At 39.3% G+C, this 11280-nt stretch overlaps 2 long non-coding RNA genes across 2 annotated transcripts in view; both read right to left on the bottom strand.

The window, feature by feature from the left end:
* Nucleotides 1-7286: 7286 nt before the first annotated feature.
* Nucleotides 7287-8595, bottom strand: LOC115577075 (uncharacterized). The gene is made up of 3 exons (XR_003983024.1): nucleotides 8556-8595; nucleotides 8199-8287; nucleotides 7287-7367 (listed from the first exon to the last, which is right to left on the bottom strand). It is a non-coding gene; the product is annotated as an uncharacterized LOC115577075 (long non-coding RNA).
* Nucleotides 8596-11068: 2473 nt separating this feature from the next.
* LOC115577076 (uncharacterized) overlaps nucleotides 11069-11280 on the bottom strand; it is a 946-nt gene continuing 734 nt past the window's right edge. The window contains exons 2-3 of the long non-coding RNA XR_003983025.1: nucleotides 11231-11280; nucleotides 11069-11133 (exon numbers count right to left, since the gene is read on the bottom strand). The exon at nucleotides 11231-11280 is cut by the window's right edge and continues 22 nt beyond it. This is a non-coding gene — a long non-coding RNA (uncharacterized LOC115577076). The remainder of the gene's footprint in view (nucleotides 11134-11230) is intronic.

Raw genomic sequence — 11280 nt, 5'->3', positions numbered from 1 at the left:
TACAGACCATAAATATGGAGTCCAGGTGTGTCTGATGCTGCAGGACAGACGGACCTCTGGGAACCTCTGAGCTCTCCTGGTCCACTCTGTGGAGGAATCATGAAGAATCAGTCACATTGTGTCTGTCCACTCAGAGACAAACACAAGCTGAAGGTCCTTTGAGTTAAAGTGTTGATGACATCATTGAATCAGATGGTTTCCTCTGACATCACAGTGTTGGTGGTACTGCTGATCCCACTGTGAATCAACAGTCAGTCAGTTTACTGGGTTGGTTCAGCAGCTTGTCTGGTTCAGTCCCTCCAGCTCTTATTGACCTGTTTAATACTGTGGACAGCAACACACAGCTAACACAAGCTAGCTGGATGCTAACTGTCCAGTGCAAACTGGTGAAGAGTCTCAATAAACTTGTATTTAACTGAGATTACAACATTGGAGAATGGAAAAATGATTCATCATGTCTTGTCGTTTATATTATTTCTGCAATAAATTTGAATCTGACACCAAAAAACTAAAATACTGTTTTTGTTATTCCTACTGTTGAAAACTTGATTTTGATATATTAAACTTAACTGGTTTGTTGCCTGAAAGTCATTTGACTTTTTTGTGTTTTGCTTTTGTGTAATTAACGACACAACGGCCTAAATATAAAGATAATAATGAATTCATCATTTGTAAATATAAGCTAGATTCATGTAGACATGACTTGGAGTAAAAAAAATACTTAATGTTTGAGTTTCAAAGTGCTCCACGTAACTTCAGACGTATTTGTAACGCTATTAATTTTTGCATATTTAATAAATGTTGTAAAACAGTAAAATGTTCTGCCTTCAGTTCATATCTTTGTCTCAAGTGTTTGAACTATATCTAAGAGATCAGAAAATACATTATTTGTTTTTATATATTTTATATCTAATCGGTCGATATATCAGTTATCAGAGTTGTTTACTCCTTCATATGGGTTTGGGTACCGGCCCCATGAGGTCCGGATGGGTCGGGCCCTTATAACGTCAGATATAACACACAGCCCTTCCTCTCCTCAGCAGCAGGGTCAGATTTCAGCAGGAGGTGAGTCACTGCTGTTTGTCCACAGGAGGAACACTGTCCTGTCAGAGTTGTTTAGGGACGGACATGAAGAAATGTGAACCTGTCCTTTAATACTAATCCTGCTCTGACCTCCATCATCACTCTGAGAACATGAAGACCATCAGGACAACTGGTCAGACTGGATTTAATGAGGACAGACATCAACAGAGAGAGACAGGACAACAACTTACTGTCTGTCTGACACATGCTCTTGTTTAAATTCAATAACAATATCCTTTGACTCGTCACACTTGAAGGACACACAGCTGGGTCCAGGTCCAGGTCCAGGCTCAGATCCAGGTCCAGGTCCAGGTCCAGGTCCAGGTCCAGGCTCAGGTCCAGGTCCAGGTCCAGGTCCAGGTCCAGGTCCAGTGGTTTTAGAGGGAGGGCCTCCCTCCTCTCTGTCCTCACACTGATTCATGCTGCTCATCTCACACACACTTTTATCTGGAGAGGAAACACAAATCATTCATCTGCACATCAACTGAAATCAGCCTTTGGGTCAGAAACACTCTTGAAGGACAAAATGTCTGAAAGTCGACTTCCTCTTCTAACATTTAAACTCAGAGCACATTATTCCACAACTCACTGACTCTATTAATACATATTTCACTAAATGGCTGCTACAGGACATCTAACAAAACCAAATCATGTCATTAAATCATTTGTATTCTGTTTTTTACTGTTCTCTACTAATAAAGTCGCTCACAGCAGTGACGTGAAATCTGGAGACAAATGTGAAAATGTCTTCTGACAGAAAAGAGACAGTGGACTGATCCAGGACCTGTCTTCACTGATCTGCAGGAAGGACAGTGATGTCATCAGTCTGAGGTTTATTTCAAAATAAAAGACTTTTGTCACACAGTAACACCAGTGACTCCAGAGGACGATCTCTCATTATATGTTTTATAATATTTATTTCTAAGTAAACATTATGACATTTTAAAGGGTATAAAAACAGTCAGTGTCCTTCTGTACATGACTGTGGAGACTTTCTGTGGAGCTTGGAGTGTTAAATAACTGATTAAAAACAAATACTGACAAGATGATTTAACCAAGAGGCAGAAATTGTTCTAATAACCTGTTCTGTGTTATCATAAAATATGACAGTCTCAGGTGTGTTCAGGTGGGTTTTGTCTGTAGAGGCTATGACGTCACTCACTGACGTCACGTCTCCTGTCAGAGCATCGGCTGCTGGACTTGGATCAGTCCACTAGATGACGTCATGACGCTGTGGTGGAGTCAACACACACGTTTCTCTGATATCTTTTAATCTGAAAGAGTCAATCTGGTCATCTTTTGTTTATTTAAAACATTTATCTGCAAAGTCAAAATTAGAATCTCTTCCTCTGAGAAGTAATCAGGAGCAGAAATACTCAAGTAACGTAACGGGCACTTTAAGTACTGACACTGAGAGCCGACGTGTTCCTGCTGACTGTTGCTCAGTGATGAAGTTATATTTGTATTAATTAAATAAACCTTCAGACTCCTGGATGTCCTCTTACTGCCTCCTCATCAGTCCTGGACTGTAAATACAACCACAGATTATTCACCGACACCAACAGCTGCTCTGCAGCCGCGTTTAGTGCGTCACACAGCGGGAGAGCGGCGGCTCGTCTCGGCCTCCTCCACAGGCTGATTCAGGCAGGAGAAGCTGCCTTCAGTCATCAGTAAGTGGAGCTACACAGTGACAACCACTCTGTGTTCACACACTGACCAACTAACTCCACCCCTGCTCTTCCTCCACCGTTCTCCTCTCAACATGGAGGATGATGTTTGTAACGGCGGCTGTTTGAACTCACAGCTGTGAGTTTGTAGAAATGAACAATGTTACATTACCTTCAGCTGGAGGTTCACACGGACACGACTGTCTGCATAACAACGATCACAGTGAATGAGACTTTGGACCGGCGCCGCCCGAAGAGGCTGTTAGAGTTACACATTAATCACATCGTATGAATCATATCAGTGAAATCTGATGACGTGTGTGTTTAATGAGAGTGTAAAGGTCAAATACATGTTCAGTTGTTGTTACTTTGGTTCAACAAAGCAGCTTTAGTGACTTTTAAAGACCAACGTCACTTTAACTGACTGTTAGTTTATATGAGGTCACTACACAACAACTCACACACAACTCACAAGTTGTCATGAAGAAACATTCAGGTAACAACTTGTGTTATAAAATCCTTCAGCTGTGCTGCAGATACTTTGTTAGTTTTTAACTAGAACCTCGTCAAACACACAGTAAAGTTACATGTTAGTATTTGCTGATACACCCTAAGTGTGTGAGGTATTGACCTCACCCTGTACTCTGCACTGTGCAGAATGTCTGCACAAAGGTCACTTCTGTTTTTGCACTATCTGGTCAATTTCCTTAACACCCATATTTATTATCTGTATTTAGAATCTACGTATATAAACCCCAAAACAAAAAACTGATGTTAATTTTGCACTATATCATGTAAATATGTATACATATCTATTTCTTCCCTTTTTAATTTTATTGCTTATTTTTGCTATTGTTTCTGTTCTTGTAACATTCTGTCGCTGCTGTGACAAACAAATTTCCCCGTCTGCGGGACATTAAAGGATTTCTGATTCTGATTCTGATCATGACTGTGATTCAGTTCAGGTCCAGTTTGAATGAAGTGAGTTTGACGACGAGTTAACGAGCAGATTAAACTGATCTCAGTTCAGTCAGAGATACAAACTTGAGTTCAGACGGTTGGATTTTGCTGTTTATGATGAAAACAGGAGTCAAAATATTTCCTTTCTTGACATTTAGTGAGTTTATGTTGTTGACTTATTAGACTCAGTAGTGAACTGGCTGCTTTTACATCTCCAGCTGAAGCTACAGGCTGTCAGACTGTCACCTCTGAGCTACAGAGTGCTGTTAGGAGACAGGACGGACACACAGAGACGTCTTTGACAGGACGTCAACACTGTTGTTCCTCACTCTGCTCAGAATGTTAGCTGTTAGCTGAATGTTAGCTGGTTAGCTGGTTAACTGAAAGTTAACTGAAAGTTAGCTGGTTAGCTGAATGTTAGCTGGTTAGCTGAATGTTAGCCTGTTAGCTGAATGTTGTTGTGTTGTAATGTTGTCTGTGCAGAAGAAGAATGTGTGTCTAAGAGAAAAGAAGCGATACAGTTGGCAAAATAGAAGTAAGCAGGGTTTTTTAAATGTCGTTTTAACATAATACTTGGCTGGACTGGTATTCTGGTCTACCGAGCATTTTCCTGGTAGGCCGACGTACTTCTGGGCCAGTATGAGGAGGGAAATATTATGCACAGTTTTCATGTCAAATTTCCTTTCCTAAGTTTTAGATTGATATTTATATCCCACTTATTTGTGATAGTTATTACATGCTAAGTAGCAAGCCTAATGTAAAGTAGGTTAAACAATTCAGTAAATGCTGTGATGTAAGCAGATTTAAAAAGATGTCATTCATAAGCATTAGACAACCTAATATAGCCTATCATCTGACTAATCTGCAGGAAAGATCAACCAATGTTTAATTAATGAAATATTATGTTGCTTGTGTTTGTTGAATAAATCAGAACATCAGGATATGGAATAACAATCAAATGGTAAATCACAGTAGAAGGCTATCATATAAAAACATCTGATCAGTTGTATTGGACTAGTCTGGGCCAAAAATGCCAGGGCTGACCTTTTTGTCCCAGTCCAGCTCCAGCTGTCATGTGAGCAGACGGTCAGCCGCTCTTCCTTGTTGTGATAGAACCTGTTAGTATCTATGACATGACATGAACGACATTTGTTGTCTGCTTAGGGACACCACTGAGGCAGCAAGACTGAGTATGTAAAGAGGAGAACACTCATTAGACGATACTCAGAGGCCCTTAAGGCAGGAACACACCGGCCCAACCGTTGGACGTCTGAAGCGTTTGGAGAGACTCGGACGAGGTCGGGAACATTTCTGTTTGGTGTGTTCAGCTGCGTCGGAAGCTTTCGGAGCCGCGCGGACGTTGTCGGATCCGACTGAGCATGCGAAGTCTGAGGAGGAGGGCCGTCGGACGTCTGAGCCATTGGATTCTCTGATTGGTTGTGTGCCAGCTGAATAGCCGTTTTGATTGGCGTTGTGCTAGCGAATCAGCGCGGTGTGTGGGAGGGACGGAATACTGTGTGCGCTTTGTTTTTCTATGCACTCCGTTCCGTCATTCCCCGTTTTCATGTTTTGCAGTACTGGCACAGACTAGTTGTTCTGTCCATTCAGGACGAATTAATTCTTGTTCGTCTGGTAATGCCTCGCTGCATGTTTAGTATGCAGCTGTTTTTATCGGAAATAGTTAAGTTTCGTTTTGATCGAAAGTAAAGAGAGTTGCGTGCATAAGGTTCTCGTTTACAACTCACAACACAAGCGCCACCCGCTTACTGCATCTCGCGCAAGCGCAGAACGTACACGCTACTGTGGAATAGGCAGCACGTCGAAGCGGTGTGTTCAATGCAACTTTTCTGCCGAACAGGTCAGACAAGAGGCAACGGAGTGGTCGGAGAGTGGTCGGATAAGGCAGTTGGACGTCTGGGCGGTGTGTGGGGGCCTTTAGATTTACAAACTTTTAACAGTATTCTGTTGCTGTTTTATCTTCATCGTCAAACACTTTACAGAAATAAACTTTGCTTGCTCTAGCATCTCCTGGATCTCAGCAGCTGTCAAGTTGTTCATCTTAATGTCTGCGGATGAAGTGATGGACTGACTGCTGTGATCAGCTGTTTCCTGGTTTTAAAACTCCTGTGGGTCGCACAACAGTGCAGGTCATCCACACCTCCACCCGCAGGTGCTAGTATCTCGTCGAGATGTTTCCTCTGGTCCCCCATCCGAAATGGCCCGAAGGGTGAAGGAAGCACGCGTTCACAAAAAGCTCACCCCCAAGCTGCTGTACTCGTACCACAGAGGCCCTGTGGAGAGAGCTGAGGTTTAAAACTGACTTTTATTTAGCGAGTTTTATCTGAAGATGTTGTAGAAGTGAAATCCAAAATTCACGACTGTCTTGTTCTATTTTTAAACTGGGACAACAGCACATACGTTTTTGTTTTTATGTCTTTATTAACATAACCAACTGCTGTTATTTCTATCAATAAAATTATTATATTTTTGAGAGACTTTTCATTTCAAATGTTTGGATTTTTGGAAGAAACTGTGCTCATTCATTTATAGGCTAAATATAAATCTATTTCATCATATTTGTGTTAAATCCAGCTCCATTATAGCAGGTAAAGCACATCCTGACAGCTTGGAATATTACTGTCAGATACTGTTCCCCCGTGTTCAATATGGAAGGAGGCTCAGACAAGCATTAAAGACTTTAATAACATTAAACAAAAAATAAACTTACTTTTTAGAACGTAGAATTATTATTCAATTCAATAAATACAAAATGTGCAATATTTATATTCAACAAAAACATAAAAATAATTCAAAAAAAGAAACATTCAAAATCAAGGAAAAATAAACTGTCAATAGAACATTTCTTATTGATACACGAACTTCCTAGGACATAAGTTCCTTTCCTTCAGCATGCTGCACACACAAACTTGTCCTCCATCTTTGGCCCTCCAACACATGCATGGTGGAACCTCCGTCCACAGGCCTCACAGGATATCTGTAGTGCAAAAACATTCTAACACTGCATGAAATATTTAAAGAAAACTTGGAAAATAGATGCAAACACAGGACCACATTCTATACATAAAGTATAATACCCATGTCAGCTCTGCCTTTTCACTGCCATCTGCATTTTCCTCCCCACAGTGGAGGCAAAGGTTTGTCAGAAAAATGGAAAAGTATTTGAAAGAGGGCAACATTTGTGAGGACAAGATGATTTCTTTTGAGTCTGATCTCCGGCATTGTATTTTTTGTAATTTTCAGAGATGAGTAGTCAAAGATGTTTTAATTTACAACTTGTTGGTTGGGTTTAATATATAACTTACCAGATTCCTGAAGAAGAGTTGTGGCAATCTGCCAACGTAACTCTGCCACATCATTTCGGCCAGCAGGGAATTTGACATCTTCGTTTTTCAAGATTTTCTCTATAAACTGATATTAAAAAACAAGTTATCATTCACCTACACATACAAATCTAAATATATAGTTTATCTGGGAAGCACCGCTTTATATCTGCCCATCATGGAGTAGAAAGGGCGATTTTTTTTTCATACCTTGATGGCAAAAACCCCACAGGAGGTGCTGTCCGGTTGGTGTGGATGAGGCACGGTGTCACATTTCCATCTGGACACATTAACCCCTTTCTTCCTCATGAATGCTCTAAAAAACAAAAATATGTTTAAAGTGTGTAAGTATATGTTTAGTAACTTGATTTATTGACTTAAACATCATACAAGCATCACATTATATTTGTTATAAAATGTCAAGTGCTCAAGAAAATACTATTAATTACCAATTATAACCAATTCCTCAGTCATCAAAACAGAAAAAAATAAGATAGTTGTTCCAGGTAAAAACAACTATCGTCCTTCCCCAACAATCGGATTTTTCAAAGCAAGAAATTCTACAAATTTTTTGCCAATGCACCTGTGTAATATTCATCTCTAACGTTACAAGCGAGGAGAACTTGGCATTGTACATGTTTGACATATACATCTGCATTTAGTCCTTTAGACACCAGCAGCACTTATTCTATTCTTCTGGCTGATATTGACAAGATACTTCACATACATGCACATGCATCTCATGATCCATTATCCTCTGTAAATATCATTAAATGGTCCACATTATCCTTAACATTTCTGAAACTGTTTCTGGTTTTGTTTGTCTGCCCGAACAAATGTCATCCCTTCAACAACTAACCAGTTGTTTGACATTATTGTAAGGTTTTACAATTGCAATTGAACATCAGGACAGGTATTACATGCTTTGTTAAAATATGTTATCAAATGTAATTCTGACATATGAAAAAGAAAATCACAGCTAAACATTTTCAAATGAGATACAGAAATATTTGTTTTATTTTTTAAATTTCTTTGACTGATGTTATGACACCAACATGATTTACTACAAAATATGATGTGTAGCTGCATCTATAATAATATGTGACAAGTGGGTAATATTAAATCTGACGCCATAATTAAAGTGTACCTTGTTACATCCTGGCACTTTTTCAGCTTGGCAGCAGTTTCTCCAAGTGAATCCAAGAGGAGTGTTCTTTTTTCAGATGGATATATTACCTGTATGCAACATAAAGACCTTAGATTAGTGTACATACAACACATTTGACATTCAATAAAACGCTGCTGGGCATGGTCTTCAAAAATACCAATGAGCTCTACTGTATGTGGTCTTAAACAAGAACTACTTTGGTATCAAGGTGCAAGATGAAGAGTTTACAGAGCTGAACACAAGTCTAAAAAATACATCACTTGATCTGTTACTGTATGGTAAACTGTATGTAACATGTCAATATGTGCTCTCAATCGCTGAAAAATCAATACTTACAACCAGGAACCAGTGATGTTGTTCATGCACAACCCCAAACAGCACTTCATAATGTGACGGATTCCACTGAAAAAGTTTAAATACAAAAGCAACATAAAATTACTGTTACCAGAATATGTGACAAGACAGTCTGCAACTAACCCTGAATCGTGGAATATTTCCATTCCATAATGAGGTGATTCCAAATGTGTCGATGTGAAGCGCCTTCCCCCGAGATGTGGCATTGTGTCGATGCGCCAGCATGGCCAAGTAAGCATTTATGACCTAGTAAAATTGATTTGCAATTGTTAACATTTCTTAAAATGAACAGTTAACAATTATTTCATTCAGACACAATCCACATTTTAATTAGTAGAAATAAGAATTACTTTTCAAATGTATTTTGGTAATTATATCTCACAATTTTTTTTTAATTTTACCTCACTTTCAATCTCCAGTCCAGGTGCTGTTCGGCCAATGTCCCAGTAAAACACCTTGTATGAACCAATTTTTGATAGCAGGACACTGGCCTTCAGACCGTCCCAGGCATCCTGCACACCTAGGCAGGGCAAGGCAAGGCAGCTTTATTTATATAGTGCATTTCATACCCAGGGGCAACTCAATGTGCACATAATTTTCCCAAACACATAAACAACCATTTAATACTGTCTCTTCAGTAGGTTCTTGTCATGTACTCTATCTAAATGAAATGTGCACAGTATAGGGATGACTACATAAAAATATAGAATGTTATGAACTGTGTTTTGTTTTGTTTTTTGTTTTTTACATCAAAACAGAATTAAATATTCTGAAGCATACATTTTTCAATATTGCCTGACGCTGGAGCTGCTGCTTGGCCTGTTGGTGGCACTGGTGCTCTTGGTGGTGCTGGGGCTGTCGGTGATTGTCCTTTTTTGGATTTAAGATTATGAGGCATTATTGGCTGTGGGGTTTTGAAACTTCGAAGGTGATCGATATTCACCTTTGGTAGGAACTGGTTGTCAGAGTGCAGGTCTGCGCTGTTCTTGCCGATAGCAACTATCGTAAAGGGACCAATCCAGTTTTTATCCAGCTTCCCACACTTTCTTTGCTGATTGTGAACATTTTTGCGCAGCACCTTGTCTCCCACCTGAAAACATGCCTGTTTTGCTGGTTTTGGCATTTGGTATTGTTTTTGGGCTGTGGCTATGTTTTCACACACAAGACTGTTAATTGCTTCCTGCCTTTCAATGGCCCCCGACAGCACCTCCTGGTCAAGGTCATTCTCCACGCTTATGTCAATCTGTAAAAGATCACTTTTCAATTTTCATTTTTTCGTTGTTATTGTTTGACTGTTACAGTCATTAGACTGTATGTGGGAATGAGACAAATGAAGCGATATGTTGATTAACTGTAAGTAACAATCTCAGAGCATTCCATATCACCGTAACTATAACAGTAATGACAAGAATATATTATTGTTAGCGTAGTCTTTCCAGACTGATTACAACCTTGAATAAAAATTACTAATAAGTATGACTTTGGTAATGAATATCTCATATCTCAACAAAATAGATTAGGTCCCCTAAGAGGATTTAAATGTACACTTGCCTTCTACTATAGACTTTTCCTTGGTCTCAAAATATTGATGTACTGTGCATATTACTTATTTATTGTATAGCATGGAATAAACATTGACACTGATTCGCAATTAACTATAGTTTTTCAATGTATTATTCAAACTAAGAATTAACTGTAGACGTCCTACACTGAGCCTACCTTGTAATCCTCCGGAACCTCACTCAGGAGGCGGGCCTCTGTCCCAAACAGGAGGAAGAATGGGGAGAACTTTGTTGTGATGTGTTTTTTGGTCCTCAGCCCAAACATCACAGCATCCAGATGTGTATCCCAACTCTCTGGATGTTGGTTAACAATATTGCACAGTGCCCTGTGAAAAGTATTAGGTAGAAAAGTAATCAAAGTTTACTACATTTTCAGTTCACAATATCATAAATACATTCAACATTACATGTATCAACAAAGATATACACAGTAAAAGTAATATAATTACAGCACTGTTACCTCTGTATTGTCCCATTTAACTTTTCCACAAGCCCATTTGTTTGTGGATGATATGGAGCACAAAGGCTGCGCTCAATCCCCAGACGTTTGCACACCGCTTTGTTTAGCTGTTGGCAAACAATAATAAGCACATTATCATTGGTTTGAATCAAATAACTTTTAGCCTAATGGTTCATTGCAGAAAGTATTACATCATATGAAAATAAATGTGACACATGTGAGATCATCTCATAAGCAGTACATTCAAACACTGTCCAAAAATTCATCAACATTTATGTAACAACATACTTAACATTCAACAAACCTCATTAACGACCTCTCGTCCCTGGTCTGTGAGGATCCTTTTTGGGGCCCCAAAACGATAGAAGAACTTTACAATACAGTCTGCCACATTTGCAGCTGTTTTGGATGGTAGGGCAAAAGCCTCAGACCACTTGGTGAAGTAATCCACCATTACACAGATATACATGTTGCCTGCTTCTGTCTCAGCCACTTTGCCAATGATGTCCATCCCCACGAGTTCAAACGGTTGGCTCACCTTGGAGAAATGGAGAGCACAATAACAAATACAATATTAATTTTGAATTAAACAAAAATATAAGATTCAAAGAGTAAAGTAAAATATTGTCTATCACTTGTATGGGGATGAACTCTGTCTCCTGCTTTATAGTTGAAGCACTGGTCT

The sequence above is a fragment of the Sparus aurata genome, chromosome 24 (genome assembly GCF_900880675.1).
Source record: "Sparus aurata chromosome 24, fSpaAur1.1, whole genome shotgun sequence".
NCBI classification, from domain to species: domain Eukaryota; kingdom Metazoa; phylum Chordata; class Actinopteri; order Spariformes; family Sparidae; genus Sparus; species Sparus aurata.
The sequence above is the reverse complement of the archived record's forward strand: the minus strand, read 5'-3'. Positions and strand labels throughout refer to the sequence as shown.